This window comes from Arvicanthis niloticus, chromosome 5 (genome assembly GCF_011762505.2).
Source record: "Arvicanthis niloticus isolate mArvNil1 chromosome 5, mArvNil1.pat.X, whole genome shotgun sequence".
Taxonomy (NCBI): Eukaryota; Metazoa; Chordata; class Mammalia; order Rodentia; family Muridae; genus Arvicanthis; species Arvicanthis niloticus.
In genome coordinates this window covers 35,079,571-35,098,099 of record NC_047662.1, presented here as the reverse complement: position 1 = coordinate 35,098,099, position 18,529 = coordinate 35,079,571, and the positions used below count along the sequence as shown (strand labels likewise).

Sequence of the window (18,529 nt, the reverse complement as noted above, 5' to 3'; positions counted from 1 at the left end):
TCTGGTGAAGCCTCTTTTTAAAAAAAAAAAAAATCATTTTTATTTATATACTTGTGTGAGTATGCCACATGTGCAGACCAGAAGTAGACATTGAATCTCTTAGAGCTAGAGTTTAGAGGTGGCTTTCAGACCCCCTGCTATGAATGCTGGGAACCAAACTGCAGCCATGGCTGAAACTGATCAGACCCCTTCTCCAGCCAATCCTACTCACTCTCTACTCTCATCTGAGAGTTGGATTCTTTCCACAGGGAACTGTTACCTGTCTCACCTTTTAGGCGGAGTCTCGCTGTCCGATGCTCCCGCCATGTGCCAACCCATCCCCTTTCACGGTGCACTTACAGTTGGTAAGTATTACCACTTAGCATTTAGACTCTTGCTCACCCAGGCAGAGAAAATTACTGTTTTGTTTGCCACTGTGCCCTGGTACGTGTTCAAAAACTTATCTGTGGACTACCTGATGACTCAATAGGTTACAGCATGCTTTAAAAGAGTCATTCAGACCACTGAAGACTAGATTGTCTATAGTCTTCCTATTGAGCCTTAGGAAGAAAGTTATACAAAAGTCTGAACTGGCTGAAAGAAACTGCACCCAAACCATTTCTAAAACACTCGAGTTGATTAGTTTCTGGACTAAGCAACCGGAATGGCAGTGCCAGGGCCTCAGACCCTCAGCTGTCAGCTAAGAACAGGAATGCCACCGTGCACAGCCACAAGGCACTTCTAGGGCATCCTCCTGTGAAAACTTTTGAAGTATGCTAATTGGAAGTTATCACATACAATTTATTAGCCAGCTTCCCGAATCAGTTCCTGAGAAGTTTATCAATTCTTCAACAATAATGATTTTGCTGAACACATCCAAGCTACTCAGAATGTATTGCTGGACTGAGTAGATTTAAACAGTTAATATATATGAAATCATTCTACTCAGAACAACTGTGTTTGTTTTAATCACAGGCAAAAAAAAAATAATAATTAATAGCGCTGATATTCACACAGCACTTACTGTGGACCAGACACCGATCTAAGAGTTTTATCTGAGTAAATTTATTAGTTTATTAGTTCTGCTATCAGGTCTATAAATTTATCATCTATAGTTCATAGTGAAGAAATCCAAGCACATAGCAGTTCAAGTTCACAGCCTAGTATACAATAAAGCGGGAGACTTGGCTCCATTCAGACTGCATCACCTCTCTAGTAAAGAGGGGGCTAGGGATTACCTCACTGGCAGAGCATGGGGTTCTGGGTTCAAATTCCCAGCAAAAGAGACAGAGATGGGGAAATACTGAGAAAAGCTGCATCAGAACAGGGCTAGGCAGTGGCTCACGCCTTTAATCCCAGCGCTCAGGTAGCAGAGTTGATGACCAACCTGATCAACATAGCAAGTTCCAGGCCAGCCAGGGCTACATAGTGAGACCACATTTCAAATAGAGAAATCAGAACAGTGAAGAATTGGTACATACAGGGGCTACAGAAAAATACTGCAATGGAAGTGGAAAGAACAGGTAAAATCAAGAAGGCAAATCAAGGGCTGGAGAGATGGTTCAGAGGTTAAGAGCACTGGCTGCTCTTCCAGAGGTCTTGAGTTCAATTCCCAGCAACAACATGGTGGCTCACAACCATCTGTAATGGTATCTGATGTCCTCTTCTGGTGTGTCTGAAGACAGCAACAGTATACTCATATACATAAAATAAATAAATCTTAAAAAAAAAAAAAAAAAAGAAGAAGAAGGCAAATCAAGGGAAGTATGGAAGACCAAAAAAAAAAAAAAAAAAAAAAAAAGTCCAGGATCCAGCGAAGGCCATCAATAAGATCAGCATGGAGGTGTAGCTTAGGTACAGAGTGTTCCAGGGCATCGGGTGCAGCACTGGTTCCATCTCTAGCAAGAAGCCAGTTTTACACCTCCCCTCTCCCAAATAGCTTTTTAAAAACATACACCAGGGGCAGAGGGCAAAAATCGAGCTGGGGTGGGGGTGGGGGTGGGGGGGTAGAAAATGATGTGCAATTACCTTCATGTTGCTATGACCAAACACCTGAGGGAATCGAAGAGAAGAAAGGTTTTCTTTCTCTTGCTCACAATTTTAGAGGCACCGGCCACTAGACTTCCATCTCCGGGCTTGAGGTGGCGAGGCAGGAAGGCTGGGTACTGTATCGAAGTGTGGAGTGCAGGGGAGGTGAGTCACTCAGGGTGTAGCACAGTGGCCAGAGCAGTAACAGGAGCCACACTTCTTCTATCTGGGCCCCACCTTTCACAGTCCTGCATCCCAACAGACTACTCAAATCCTGAACCCAGCAATCCATAGTTGGTGGAGTGTGTGGGGCCTAATCCTCTTTGAAAACACTCTCTCAGACACCCAGAAGTTGTCTTTCTCAGTCTAATCAAGTTGGCAATTGAGAGTAACCATCATAAGCCATAAAACAACAAGGGCATTACGGTCAAATCAGCAGGGGGTGGAGGGGACAACACATAGGGACACAAAGAGCTGAGGGGAATACCATAAAAGATAAAAGAAGTAGCAGAGAGAAAGTGGATTCTCCTGAAAATACAGTGTCATAAAGGCTGTAACTGATTAAAAAGAAAAAAGATGAAAAAGATAAAACAAAAAGTCTGAAGGATTTCCTGAACAAATCAAAACCAGCACAAGTCACAGGAGGTCGGCACTGTCTGAGCGGCAACCAACGAACGGGGTTAAGAGGTCACTGGTGGAACTGGCCCCTTGGAACCTTATGGCAAAGGCAGCAAGAACAGGCTGGAGCTCAGCAACGACAATTCTGTTCACGATGTGCACCAGCGTTTTGTCTGCACACCATGTGCATGCCCAGTGCCTGTGGAGGTCAGAAGAGGGTCCTGGAGCCTCTGGAACCCAAGCTACAGATGGTTGTGAGCACCATACATGCACCAAGAAACAAACCCAGGTCCCCTGGAACTTGTGCTCTTAATGCCTGAGCAATCTTTTCAGGCCCCAGCACCCCATCCCACTCCCCTTCCCACCTCAACAAAGGGAATTTAAACTCTAAGGGTACCCTAAGTACCCAGCTACCTACTATGATGGGTACAGACTTACTGCCTATTGGTTCCTAATTACGATTCATTTTTATACTAATTATTGTTAAAAAAAACAAACAAAACAAACAAACAACGGACATGTGTGCGTGTGTGCGTGTGTGGGGGTGTGGGGGTGTGGGGGTGTGGGTGCGAATGATGAACTCAAGAGATGGAGAGGCTGGAAGACAACATAAGGGAGTCAGTTCCTCCTCTATCCCGTGGCCCCCAGGCTGAACTTGTTTTCAAGGTCTTTACCTGCTGAGCAACCTATCTAGCCCCACTCTATTTTTTTTTTAAAGCACTTGGGATAGCCTTCATATGTCATTACTTTACCCATTGAGAATAAGTAAATCAGGGGCTGGCGAGCTGCTCAGTGGTTAGGAATGCTGGCTGTGCAATCATGAGCACTTAAGTTTCAACTCCCACAAAACAACATTCATTTCCCCCAAATGTTTTTAACTCCAGTTGCTTAGAGGATGGGCATGTCAGTGCATGTCTTTAATCCCAGCACTCAGGAGGAAGAGGTATGGAGATCTCTTGAATTTGAGGCCAGCCTGGTCTATGTAGGAAACTGCAGGACAGTTAGAACTATATAGTGAGACCCTGTCTCAAAAATAACTCTGGTTCCTTAGAATCTATGGCCCTCTTCTGGTTTCTGCACACACACACACACACACACACACACACACACACACACACACACACACAGGGAGCTAGAAATATGGCTCAGTGGTTAAAAGCACAGTTTGCTCTTCCAGAGTTGCCAGCACCCATGTCAAGTGGTTCACAACCTCCTGTAATTCTAGTTAGAAGATATAATGCCTCTGGCCTCCTCAGGTATCTTCACACACATGCACAAACAGATACACACACATGCATAACTTTAAAAAAAGAATTACAATTTTGAAAGAGTAGATGATTTAGTGGCTCTTAAAATACAAAATGCTAGGTGTGGTGGTACACACCTTTAATCCGAGCACTCACAGGGCAAAGACAGGAGGATCTCTGAGTTCAAGGCCAACCTGATCTACAGAGCCAGGGCTATAGAAGGACACCCTGTCTCAAACAATAACAACAAAAGAATACTCACAACGCTCACAGAGTTTTACATACCACCACAGTCATTTTTCAGATGTGCTCGCTTGTCTAGAAAAGGCGTCCCTTAGCTGACACCATTTTATGGAATCTCTTGTTGCTCCAGCCATAGTCCACTCTTCATCTCTAGGGATGTGCCTGCCTATTGTGGGATTTCATAAAAACAAAATCATACAATACGCAGGTATTTGTGGTTGGCCTCTACCAATTCACGGTGAGTTTGATGTTCTTGTTTGCCGTGGCACATGTCAACACCTATTGCTTTTTATTGCCAGATAATACTCCTTTATATGGACGTGCCATATCTTATTTACCCGTCCATCATAGGTAGGTATTTGAGTTCTTTCTTCTTTTGGTTTGAATAATGTTGCCACAAACATTCAACTATAAATTTTCACACAGCCATAGCTTTCTAATCGCTCATGGAGATAGACTTTGGGCAGCAGTGGGTAAATATGCCTCAGAATGGTGTATGTCTGAGCCTGACATTAACTGTGTTTGACTGAGGAAAGGTCAGTGTTTTCCACAGTGACGACCCCAGTACCAGGGCTGCAGAGTTCTAATCTCTTGATGCCTGCCCAGCACAGCCTCCAAGTGAGTATGAGCCGTATGGTCTCGCTGCTGTATGGTCTCGCTGCTGTAGCTCACTGCTGGCTCCTGATGCTGCCCCCTGGTCCACCAGCCGTTGATTTACTTCTCACTAGTCAACCCCACCGTACTCCAGCTCTTTCAATTAATGATCCTTATATTAAACATTGCTGCTGACTGGGATGTGACTCAGAGGTTAAGAGCACTGGCTGTTCTTTCAGAAGACCTGGGCTCAATTCCCAGCACCCACATGAAGGCTCACAACCACCTGTAACTCCAACTCCAGGAGATCTGACACCCTCTTCTAGCCTCTTTGGGCATCAGGCACATACATGTTCACAGACATACATGCAGACAAAACACCCAGACACACAAAAGAAATAAATGTGCTAACGTTAATAAATTTGCCTGTTCAAGTTGCTATGTGGTCTTTCTCCTGACTGGTCCCAGCCCCATAGTGACTTCCTAAACAGAAATTAAATATAGAGTTTTTAAAACCAGGAGACAGGGGCCATGGCTCAGCAAGCAATGGCACTTGTCAAACACCTGAATTCAATCCCCAGGACTCACACAGGGGAGAGAACCAGGCTATTGGCACAGGAGCTCCCCCACATACACACAAGCAGATAAATAAGTGTAATTAAAAACTAACAACAACAAAGGAAAAAGCAGAGTAAAGATGGAAAATATGCTATTACCAATCAGAGTCTCAGGGTGTGTTGGCCCACACATTTAGAATAGTATTTAGAACACACTTGGATTTATTGCGACTTTTTTGGTGTCCCAACTGTGTGGTTCTCAAGCATGAACTTTGTAGATGAGCCATGCTGTCATACATATCAGCAAGTTGAACACAGGCTGGAGAGATGGCTCAGCAATTAAGAGCACTGGCTGTTTGTTCTTCCAGGGGTCCCAGGTTCAACTCCCAGCATGGTGACTTACAGCCATCTGTAAATCCAGTTCCTGGGATTTGATACCCTCTTCTGATCCACACTGGAACCAACCACAAATGCAGTGCACATGCATACATTATATACATACATGCAGGCACACACACGTACTTGGAAAATAAAAAATAAAATAAATCTTTAAAAGCAGGAGTTGGGGGACAGACCAGTGAGACGGTTCCGTGGGTAGAACTTATAATTAAAGCTTACAACCTGACAACCTGAGTTAGATGGCCAGATCCTGCAGTAGAAGGGGAGAACCAGCTGTCAAGGGTTGTCCTCTGATGCGCCGGCAGGCACCATGGTTATGCTCACTGGCATTAACGAACATACCACACATACACATACAGTAATAACAAATGCACCCTACTTGCTCATGCTTGCTGAGTGCAGGGTCTCATGCCTGTAACATCAGAGGCCTTTGGAGACTAGGCAAAAATACAGGGAGTGAAAATCCACAGGCAGAAAACTTTTGGTTTTGCACAGGTGAGTTCATTATCACTTTTACTGGAGGGAGCTGGGAGTCTTCAGAAAGGAGCTGTTAAGGTGTGGTCTTAACATTTTATATATAGATATATGTATACACACATGTATACACACACACACACACACACACACACACACATCTCGTTTGTCTCAATGGTGTTCAGAGGAAAAAAATTGTATACATAATTTTTATTTGGAAAAGGTGAGTTCTATGAGAACAAGCAGAAAGCTGAGCACAGACTTGAGAAGAATAGTACTTTAGTATTTGAGAGACTGGCCCTGCTCTCCCTGGCCCACCTGAAACAGAGGAGTAGCAGCTCGTGTGGAAAGTAAGGCTGGGAGATGGCAGTATGCCCAGAAAACGGGAAACCACGCTGTAGCTCCAAAGCAGCTGCTAGTGATAAGTAACTGAAGGAACACGGCTGTGCCCCATGCAGGCCAGCTCACTGGACTCTGCTCTGTTGCATGCAGATCCAGAACGTGTAACCCAGACTAGAAACATAGGGAAGAAGGAAGAACACTCAGAGCCAAAGCTAGCTTGTCTCGAGTGAAGGAGAAAACACTAGGGAAACACAGAGGGCCTTTACAGAGAATGCAATGTACTCCATTACAAACCCCAAACTGAAGCCATGTGACGACGGCCTCAGATTTAATGAGTTCCACTAGTCTCTGCTGTTCTCTCTTCTATGTGTATAGATTTACTTTAAGTGTGTACCTGTGTGTGGGTGTCTGCACATGGGTGAGATGCTGGCAGAGGTCAGAAGCATCAGCTAGATCCCCTGGAATTGGAGGTCATCTGATGTGAGTGCTGGGATCCGAACCTGGGTCCTCTGTAAGAACAGCCCTGACTATTCTGCTCTTACACGTACTGAACAGTATTTGGTTATAAGTGTGAGGGAGATGCTCCTTCCTGCTCCTTCTCTAAGACCCTGTATGTTTAAGCCCATGCAGTGGCTCCATATTGTTTACATAGTCATTTTTTGAAACAAACAAAAAGCAAATAAAGAAACAACAATGGCCAGTCCTAGGGAGCCCAAGGCAGGCGGATCTCTGTGAATCCAAGCAAGCCTCATCTGTATAATGAATTCTGAGCCAGCCAGGGCTACACAGAGAGACCCTGCCTTAAAAGAAGCACAGAGTGAGTGAGGACAAACCGTTGTGCCTCAGGATTGAGGACAGCCACGCTGGAACCCTGCTACCTTATCAGAACAAACAGAGCCATTATTTACCTGCCCAGGGATAACTGTGGCCAACGGCTGTGAAACTGCTGAACAAACAAGGCTCAGACATTATGGGATGGCGGTAATTAGTGGCTGTCGCTTCCGAGAGGTGATGTCTGGACTAGCTTGAGCCTGGGAAGCTGGTACCGTAACCCTGCTGGGGAATGTGAGCTTCCTCTGGCTGGCAGTGAGGAACTGCTACAGGATCATGTAGGGAAACATGCTCAAACCACAACACAAGGACACAGGACAGAACGGTGCCACGACCAACATAAAGCCGCTGTAGTCCCACAGGCCATCCACCTCCAAAGGGTGCATCTCCAGGGGTGCTCAAAATGAGTCACCAAAACTCTCACCTTTGTATGAATTTGCCCAACCTTTCATTTTGCTGGCACTGGCTCCCGTGGCACAGGGTTTCCGTTAGTGAAGAGGCTGCACAGGTGAGAGGCGGGACACATTCACTTCCTAATGTACACTGTTCATGCAGTAGTAAACAACACCAATGTGGATGTGACCAAGTTTGTAACAATCAGATGCATAAAGCAAGATCATCACCACACGTGACAGTGAATACAGAGACACCACAGACTTTGTCAGCCAGCATCCTAACAAGTCCTTACAAGATGTCTAGAACTTAACCGTGGTGCTTAAGCTGTTTTTCTTCCACGGGAATATTGGTTTTCCTAGTTTCCAGACCATGTGACCTACCTGATACGCCAGAAGTGCACGCACCTGCCCTTCTGAGATAAAGCACCTGTCTCAGCAAAGGCTAGAGATTAGCTTCCTTCAGAGGAAACCCAGCTGGGTGCATCAGAGGGAAGATTTAGTTTATTAACGTAACCGTTCTTACTTAGTTAGCAGAGGCACATAAAAACATCATCTAAACACTCTCATGCTTCACATACACATACCGAACACACCACACCACACACACACACAGTATACACATCACACACACACACTATACAAACACACAACACACATTGTGTATACACACACAGACACACACCACACACACTCTATATACACACACTACATAATCTGTATACACACACACTCAAAACACACACACCACACACTCTCTATATACACACACACAAATATACACATTACACACACTCTATATACACACACCATACACACTACACACACATGCACACATAAGCAATTCTCAAAGTGTATTCCAAGGACCTGTGACCCCAGAACTTTGCAGGGACTCTATTTACATAATTATTCTAAGATACTAATCATAAGTATGTGACAAAGTGTCTTGGGGCCACACAGTGTGACATATGATACAACTGCTCTCACAGCTATTGGAAAACATGCCTGTGTATTCTTGTGATCTAAAGCTTTCTCAGTAGCCAATAACTTTTTAAAAGTGATTTATTTGTGTGTGTGTGTGTGTGTGTGTGTGTGAGAGAGAGAGAGAGAGAGAGAGAGAGAGAGAGAGAGAGAGAGAGCTAGAGGGGTAGTCAGGGGACAATCCAGTAAGCCATCTCATCACTATACCTAATACAGTAAATAATTAATCAGCACAACCCATGGAGATGCACATTCTATGGGAATATTTAATATTTTTAACTGTTAAGGAGCTCCTGAAGCCAAGTGTTTCTGCGACACTTAGTTACAGGGTTTCACAACTAGTCCTGACTTTTTAAACCAAGGGTGCAAAGAGGCTAGGCGATGATAACTCGGTGGGTGCTTGTCTCCTGAGCACTGTAACCCCAGCACTGGGTGGGGAGTGGGGGAGAGATAGATGGATCCCAGTACATCCCTGGGGCTCACCACCAACCAGCCTAACCTAATTGCTAAGTTCCAGAGTTCCAGGTGAGTAGTGTCTCTGTCTCTGTTTCTCTCTCTCTCTCTCTCTCTCTCTCTCTCTCTCTCTCTCTCTCTCTCTCTCTCTCTCTCACACACACACACACACACACACACACACTCCATACCACACAAAACAAAAACAAACAAGCAAAAACAAGGTAATGGTTCCTCAGAAGGAACAACTAAAACTGACCTTTGCCTTCCTACACGCACACAGGCACGCACACACGCACACAAGCACACACACATACACACACAATACACTTCAGCTAGGGAGTTGGCTCAGTGAGTAAAGCATTTGCCATGCAAGTGTAGAGACCTGAGTTCAAATTCCCTGAGCCCATGTAAAAGTGAGGCACAGTAGCACAACCGTCTGGAATCCTAGTGCTTCTGTAGAGATGTAAAGAGGAAGACAGGCAAATCCCCCAAAGCTCCTAAGTCAGCAAGCCTGGCACAGCAGACAGCAGACATCCTGTCTCAAACGGGATGAAAGGTGAGGTGTGACAGGTGAGGCTGTCCTCTGACGTCCACATGCACATGCCTGCACTCACACACATGAACACATGCATACTCACATAACACAAGATTTAAAAGGGGGGAAGGGTGAAGGTTGTTAGGCATGATGGCACACGCCTTTAATGCCAACAGTTAGAGGGGGCAGAGTCAGGAAGATCTCTGTAAGTTTGAGGCTAGCCTGGTCTACAGAGTGAGTTCCAGGACAGCCAGGACTACACAGCGAGATCATGTCTTGAAACCAACAATGCATATAAACAATACCACTTATCATTATTCTGAAAGAAAGCCTGACAAGAAGGAAAGAGTGATATACTGATACAGAGACAAGTACTGATAACACTAAGTACTGACGGCAACAGATAAAGAGCCATCAGGACAGAATATGATAAATTCTGCAGGGTTCAAAAGCAGCTTATGCTCAGCCAGGATGGCTACAGAGGACGCTGACAGAAAAAAAAATCCAAATTAAACCCTATTAGCATCCTCATTAAAAAAAAAAAAAAAAAAAAAACTCTCCAAAAGACAATAGGAGAATAAAATCTCAAGGGGAAAGAAGTCAGCAAGTGTCATTATATCATCATTGGTGGCTGACCATGTGCTATACACTGGGGTCACTTCCACATGAGGGCTGGGAACAGAATTGGTAAGATTCAAACACTGTTTTAATTGGTATGATACTCATATCAATTCTCTCTTCTTAATGTCAGAATAAATTCCCTTATGCCTAACACTCCCAGACAAGCATCATCAATCACTTAAAAGACAAAAAAAAAAAAAAAAAAACCCAAAAAACCAACAACAACCATGGAGCAGGCAGTGGTTCTCTTTAGTGAAGGGAACTTAAGGCAAATGATCACCACCATGGCTGAGGTAATATGTATTAGACGTTAGGAGCAGCAAAATCATCATTTTTATTGCAAGATGTTCTTTATGGGGCTGTGGGCGTGGCTCAGTTGGGAAGGTGCCACATAAGCAGGAGGACCTAAGTTGAAGTCCTCAGAACCCATAAAAAGCAAGACTGTGTTAGTATATGAATGCTCGTAATCCCAGCAATAGGGACACAAGACAGGAGGATCCCTGGGATCTGATGGCCAGTCAGCCTAGCTTAGTCACAGAGCCCTAGGTCAGGGAAAGACTGTCTCAAAAGAAAACAATGTGGACAGCTCCTGAGGAACAGTATCTAGCCTCCTCATGCAGACACAACATGCTCATGCCCCCCACACACGTACACATTCATACCTACGAGAGAGACAGAGACAGACAGTCGGACAGTCAGAGATCCTTACACAGACCCAGGCCTTTTACCTTTTACTCTAAGCCGATCATCACAATAACGGTGGAAGGTAAGAAATTTTATCTCTAATTCTCAAATCTGAAAATCAGGAAGACACAAGAGGTTTTCAGCCTGCCCAAGGTCATACGTTAGAAACTGGTGACGATGACTGAAATCTATCGGCTCTGCTGGCTCTTATCTGCCCTTCCGTAGGCCATGGAGCACCTGGCACCTGATGGTATCAGCCTCTAGTATCCTTCCTCTCTCTTACCTCACTGTAATCTCATCTATAAATCTTTTATGACCAGTAGTAGGCTTGGGAGTGTGGCTGTAAACCTCAGCGCTTTCTGCATCACCATCATCACCCTCCTCCCTCCTCCTTCCAGTGATCCTTCTGAAAGGCAAAGCTGATAATGTCATTTCCCACTGGCCAATCCTTTCCTGGCCCCTAATCATCTTGAAGCTTTAGCCCAATCTTCTTGACTGCCTTTTACATCATTTCCACCCAACTGAAGACATTCTACGCTCCTACCATAAGGCAGTCTCAGGCTGTAGCCATGTTTTTGGGTCATTGGGCCTGGTTATACATTGTTTCTCACGTGAAAAGCCCTCTAAACCCATATCCACCTAGCTAATGATTGCTGGTTAATGAAGACTTTAAATTAGGCATTAATTTCTCTAGAAAACCATTACTTTATTCCCAATCTGATACTTGGCCCCCTTAAAACAGCCACAAAACCTTCAGCTCAGCCCTTGTTCTAAGGTGGTCAGCCCTCTGTCTTTGCCTGTTCCACATTCTATCAACCACAGATTGAAAATGTTTTTTTTTTTTTTTTAATTGTCTGGGAATCAAAGAGGTGGCTGAGCAGATAAAGGTGTTTGCTGTGCAAGTCAAAGGGACCAAGTTCCATCCCCAGAACCCACATAAGGGTGGAAGAAGAGAATCAACCCACAAAATTATTCTCTGAGCTCCACACACATGCTATGGCACCCCCCCCCCAACACACACATGCACACAAACAAATAATAATATATATATAAATAAAATTCTAAAATACTGTATTTCCTGCAGGGGACCTGAATACAGTCCCCAGTACCCACACTAGGGAGCTCAAAACCTCCGGTAACTCCAGCTTCATGGACACTCATCTCTGCAGATACCTGCGTTCACATTCACACACACACACAGAGAAGCACAAATTTGTAAATAGGTTATGTTTGATGGCCATGTGGCATATGCCTGCTCAGCATCCAGGAAGAAGTGGAAGGATAAGAAGTTCACATTTATCCTCAGCTATACAATGAATTACAGGACAGCCTGGGCTAGAGACCCTGTGTCACAAACAAAAACGAGTCGGAAGCTCTAGAGAGATGGCTTAATGGTTAAAAGCACTGACTGCTCTTCCAGAAGTGCTGAGTTCAATTCCCAGCAACCACATGGTGGCTCACAATCTTCTATAATGAGATCTGAAGCCCTCTTCTGGACTGACTGAAGAGAGCGACAGTGTACTCACATACATAAAATAAATAAATAAATCTTTAAAAACAAACAAAAACCATGTCTGAGCCCAGCATGGTGGTTCATGCCTATAATCCCTCCACTCAGAAGACAGAGACAAGAACAAAACAGTTAATACGGCATTAACACTGTGTCTCAGGCTATAGTCACAGGTGATCTCAAGTATAAAGGAAGCTGCATGGGGTTATATGTAAATACTAAACTATCTTAGTAAGAGAGTTGCACATTCTCAGAGGTAAGTACCCTTGGAGAGTCCAGGGAAGTTACCCATGGGTACAGAGAGTTAACAGTACCACACCTGCTGGTTTAGCTTAGGAAGTCAGGGATGTATCATTCCAACCTGTAATACTACAATGTTAGAGGGCAGCACCAAGCTACATTTAAGAAATACTGTACAGTGACTACAGTGTCTACTGGAGTGGCATAGACTGCCAGGTATAGCTAAATACCATATAAGTGTAAAAGTAAAAAATACACAGCTAGATATGGTGGCACACACCTTTAATCCCAGCACTTGGGAGGCTGAGGCAGGAGGAGCTCTGTGAGTTCCAGGCCATCCTGGTCTACGTACTGACACTCTGTTTCAAAAGGAAAAGACAAGACAAGACACTGGATGAGGATGTGATTCGGCGGCACTGGTCTTACCCAGCACGCACAAGATCCTGGGATCAAACTCTAGCACAGAAGTTAAAACAAAACAAAAAACTTGATAAATGTCAGACAGGTGGTTGGTGACAGTCAAGATCCAAAGCCAGAAAGTCAGCTCTTCTGTCTCCCAAGTCAGAGCTCCAGAACACTTAGCCTTATCAAAAGCAAGCCAAGATACCAAGTTGGCAGCCACACTTAAATCCAGTTAAACCACTTAAATGCATTTAAAGTTTTATATGCTTGACTTTTTTTTTTAATTCTGAGACAAGGTCTCACTTATGTAGTCCAGGCTGCCCTTGAATTTGAGACTTCTGACTCTGCCTCCCCTTTCTGACTTCATAAATGAAAACACTTAAATATGATTTAGCCTACTTATTATTTCTTCTTGTTTTTACACAGGGTTTCATATATCCTGGGGTTGGCTATCAACTCTGTGTAGACAGAGATGACCAGGAACTTCGAACCCCTGTCTCTAACCACCTGAATGCTAGATTAAGAGACATGCTCCCACACGCTCAGTTCACAGTGATAGGCGCTGAACCCACCCACAGCTTCGTGCGTACCAGGCAAGTACTTTAGCCATTAAGTTACATTTCAGCTGTTACTTAATTTTGAGAGGTTTGAGGCTAGCCTCAAACTCTTCCTCCTGCTGTCTCTGTTCCTGAGTGGGTAGTACAGGCGCACACTTTCTAACACCTCACAATCCTGTAGCACTTGAGAGGTGCAAACATGAGGATTCCGAGTTCAAAGTTATCCTCAGCTACGTAGAGGATTCCAGCCCAGCCAGAGCTCCAGGAGACTGTCTCCAGACAAAACAGACTGCTATCAAGCAGCAATCCTCTAGGGAATGGCTGCATTATCATTGAGGTGTGATTTATTGCCCTTGTATCTCTAGCCTTGGCTTACACACAGTGATACAGGTTGCGGTGGAGTCTTGGCCCTGTTTCTTGCTGCCGTCTATTGACTTAACCTGCCTCTAGCACCCGTCCGCTTACTAGTCTAATCTTCAATGGTCTGTGATTTGATACTCACAGGATATGTAGTAGTCGTCAGTGCCAAATAGCAGCTTTGGCTCTTAAGTACTGTCATAAGCTAAGCCTGCTATTCCTCCCCCTGCTTTAAAGTTAGGCAAGGCCAACTGCCCGTCGTCTGACCAATGAGACATGAGAAAGCACAGAACGGAAGCTGTAAACGCTGGTACCTCTCCACCACCCATAGTTTCCAACTGTCTCCATCCAATATGTGTGGCAAGCAGAGCTCTCTGTACACTCACGGTAAATGGGCTGCATGAACAGGAAGCCAACTTAGGTACTGTTAAGCCACCAAAATCTTGAAAAAAAAAAGTCTTTTTTTTTTTTTTTTTTAAACTCTAAATTACCCAAGCCAATGCTTCAGATCTCTCAGTAACACATTCTCTCCTATGGCCAATTTACTTGCATGTTTTTATGACAAATATTTTGATTGCACAAAGGATGTTTTGGTAGCTATCCTACTTCAAGACTATTTTCTTTTTCTTTGAGGGGAGTAGAAATGTAGTCCAGGCTGGCTTCAAATCCCACAAATAAATGAAGATCATCTTGAAAAAAAATTTTTTTTTAAACTTTTGTCTCTGTTTTAAGTTTGTTTGCCCACCAGACAGTACCCATCTGGCAGTCAGAGGATCGGTTCTTTTCTTCTAACATGTGGTTATTCCAGGAATCAAATTCAGGTCATGAGGCTTGGTAGCAAGTGCCTTTACCAACTCAGACAACTGGATCTTCAATGTCTGAGCTGCCTGCTTCCATCTACAGAATGCTGGGATCACAAGCATGTCCTATCATACCCAATTCATGAAATGCCAGGATGGAACATTCAATGAACTGAGCCACAACCCCCCACCCCTTCTTCTTCTTCTTCTTCTTCTTCTTCTTCTTCTTCTTCTTCTTCTTCTTCTTCTTCTTCTTCTTCTTCTTCTTCTTCTTTTTTTTTTTTTTTTTTTTTTTTTTTGTTGTTGTTGTTGTTGTTGTTGTTAGAATAGATTTGAGTATGCTGCTGCCAGGGAACAGTGACCAGTAATTACAGCGGGCGGGAGCAGCAGACAATAACTATAGTATTGCTTGTATCAAAATACTATTTTGTACATAAAATACATATGCCAAGTACCTACTATGTAAAAACACCGTGCCAGACCACAGGGAAGACAGTTGTGTCTTTTCTTTTAACATAGATCTAACATTGTGAGTGGAAGAGACGGTAAAGTAATTGTGGCAAACAGGCACACTTTAAAGCCTGCAGAGCTGAGGGGACAGGAAGATTCTGAGTTCAAGGTCCTCGGCTGTTTGAGGCTGACCTGGGCTGCCTGAGGTCCTGTCTAAAATGGAGGGGAAAAGGGCAGGAGGGAGTTCAAGGCCAGCCTAGGCTAGACAAGCTCTTGTCCCAAAAAACCACCAAACAAACAAAACACACCCACACACCACACATAAGAAAACCAATATCAAACAAATACAAAAGGCAGAGCCCCATTTAAAGAGAGACATCTCAGCTAGGCGGAGGGAAAAGTACAGAGAGGCTTTACAGAGGAAGTTCCGTATGGTTGGCCATAAAATACGGGCCAGGGTAGATGGCTGGGAATGAAGGGCTCAGTCAAGACATAAAAAACCAACATAGGCAAATACATGGAGCTCAGGCGACAAAACACAAGGCCACATGGATGAAGGGGCCTAGAAAGGGCAATATATCAAAGGGTACGGCAATATCCTGCCAATGCCAGCTACCCTGGGCCTAACCAAACAGTAGAGAGCCCTGGAAGCAAGAGAAGAGGGATGCCTATCTATAATGGTGGGTGAGGACTAACAGAAGGGGGTAGGAGCAGGGGCGGGGAAAGACACATGTCCAGGGGATTCTGGGCCAATTCCCAAAAACATCAGGCCCCGACCTGCGTGACGATTGTAAGAGGTGAAAGAAATCAATGTCGGAGCAGTGTGGTGGCAGACCTGAGACCTGTCTCTAACTGCACGAAGCTAGTAAATGAAGGCAAGACACAACGTGGACTCCAGCTCTGGGGCAGCCGGTTGAGGCAGCTATGACAGTGACATCCCCTCTAAGTGCTACCCACTCGTCTTTCCTGCCAGGTCCAGGTCCACATGACGATTGGTTTAGCCTTTGCTCCTCATAGGATAAAGGTGCTTCTCTAACCTGCCTTTGGATCATTTATTAAGAGGGGGTCACTAGTAGCCTAGGCTAGCCTCAAGCTCACTGTGTAGTGTCTCCACCTCCAAAGAGTGTCACCACGCCTGGTTTTACACGGTGCTGGAGATCAAATCTAGAGCTCCTCTGCATGTCCAACAAGGACCCTACAGCTGAACTACGTCCCCAGCCTCCAACCTGCCCTCTCTACAACCTCATCTCCCTTTCTGCTGCTGCTGCTAAGAAAGCCCTGGAACCAAACATGAGCATTGAGTCCTCCTCAGCCACCTTTCCCATCCGGGCTTTTCATTGGCTCACTTCTCCAGGACGCCTTTCCACTCTTCATAGTTCAACTCAAAGAAACTTCAGTTCCACCATGAAACCTTCACTTAAACACACTTGCTTCTCCTCCTGGAATTCGAGGTCACAGCCCTAAGCCTATCATTTGTGTGAGCTTCCTTCCTACATAGGTCTAGAGAACAAGTTCCATAGTTTAATTGTCCAAGTTTCCCTCAAGTCAATGCCTCGGACAAAACAAAGCATGAATTCAGTAGGCGTGTGACTGCGGGCAAGCTCCGTAGCCTCTAGGAACACACTTGCTTTGCTTCATCAATAACTTACTTGTTAAGAGACACAGACATCAGATTTGTGAAATGGAGCAACCACCATCACTTTATATTAAAAAATGTCGGTTACCTTAGGAGACTATATGAAACTCCCATTTGGTCACATAAGGTTTTACTCCAATTTTAATCCTCCAATCTTTCTTCTTTTCCTTTCTTCAGCCTTTTGAGACTGGGTCTTGCTATGTAGCTCTTGTTGACCAGGTATTATTCTATGTAGCCCAGGCTGGCCTCTGAAGCAATCCTCCTGCTTCAGCTTCTGAGTGCTAGCTATTACAAGTGCACACCTATCACCCCGGGCTCCGATTCCTCTGCGTCATTAATTGAAAGTTTAGGGACACAACTGGAATTGTCATATGATGTCTACTGTGCTACACATCCGGAACCTAACTCTGGTTTATCTTCCTTCATGGTCCATTATCTGATAATTCAAAGGACCTCACAGAAATGTGTTAAGTACTCTTTGCTTTCTGGGATAACAGCTGTCTCCCTTCATCGGTCACTCCCTGGGTTAATTACAGTGACTCAGTTTTACCACCTCCCCGTACTCAAGAGAAACAAACGAAAATGAGATTTATTGAGGAATCATAAAAATGGGTGCTATTGTAAAAAGAAGTCTAAACACATCTGTGGGACATCCTCCTAAACAAATCTGCCGTTCTCAATAAGCTTTTCTCTCGCAAACAAGACCACTGAGAAGACAATGGGGAAACACTCCTGAAAAAAAGGTAGCGAGAAGACGTACTCTGACAAACTGACCCGGTCGCTCCGAGGAGGATCTGGCCCCGGGGAAGGCAGAGATGACAACCGCTACTTTTGGTGACTCCCGCTAGGCTTTCCCCGGACTTTCTTGCGCTCGTCCCACCAGCGGGTCCCGGTTGACCGTGACCCTCCTCTGCGCCCAGACTCGCGCGCCCTGGAGCACTGCACACAGGTGACCTCGCCGCGCTCGGCCCGGCTTGCAAGGCCCTCCGCAGGCTTGGCCCCCACCCGGGCCCAGGTTTTGGTCCCCAGCGCGGCTCGGGCCGGTCTGGCCGGGGGAGGGGCGCGGCGGCCAAGAACTGCGACGGGGACGCAGGGCAGGCCTTACCGCAGCGGAGAGGGAGGCCGGGGGCGGGTGGCGCCAGGGTGCACGCAGAGCGCGGAGGCAATCGCAGCGCGAATAGCGGAGACAGCCGAGGGGACCCCAGAGGGAGCCCAGGACGCGGCGGACTGCACGGGCGCCGCCATGGTGGGGACGCAGCGGCGGGACCACCAATCCTGCGGTCCGCCTCGGCGGCCGCGCCGGGGGTCGGGCATCGGCAACCAATGGGCGCACCGGAACCGGGCGGGGCGCCGGGCAGGCCAATGCGAGGCTTCGCCGCAGGGGTGGGCGGGCCCGGACTCCGGAGACCCAATGGAAGCCGGAGGCCGAATCCACCCCCTTCCCCATCTCCCGGCTGGAGTTGGAGCTTGGGAGGAACGCCTCGTGGAGCTGCTGTGCGTGGGACGGCCCGGCTGCGGTTAGGTCTCCTCTGCTTCCTATAGGAAGTCTGTCCCACCGCTCTGCTGCCAGACCGGGCCGCTGGCAGTACCCCCCCC

The 18,529-nt window shown here is 45.7% G+C and overlaps 1 protein-coding gene across 4 annotated transcripts in view; it reads right to left on the bottom strand.

The window, feature by feature from the left end:
- The window catches only part of St3gal3 (ST3 beta-galactoside alpha-2,3-sialyltransferase 3), a 201,324-nt gene extending 183,057 nt beyond the window's left edge, over positions 1 to 18,267 (bottom strand). Inside the window, exon 1 of one of the 4 annotated variants that reach the window (XM_034503101.2) lies at positions 18,039 to 18,267. The gene's annotated coding sequence lies outside the window, so the exon portion shown is untranslated. Of the gene's footprint in view, positions 1 to 17,693 lie in introns of all 4 variants that reach the window. The other 3 variants (XM_034503097.2, XM_034503095.2, XM_034503098.2) reach the window with 3 other exon arrangements.
- Between the last annotated feature and the right edge of the window lie 262 nt (positions 18,268 to 18,529).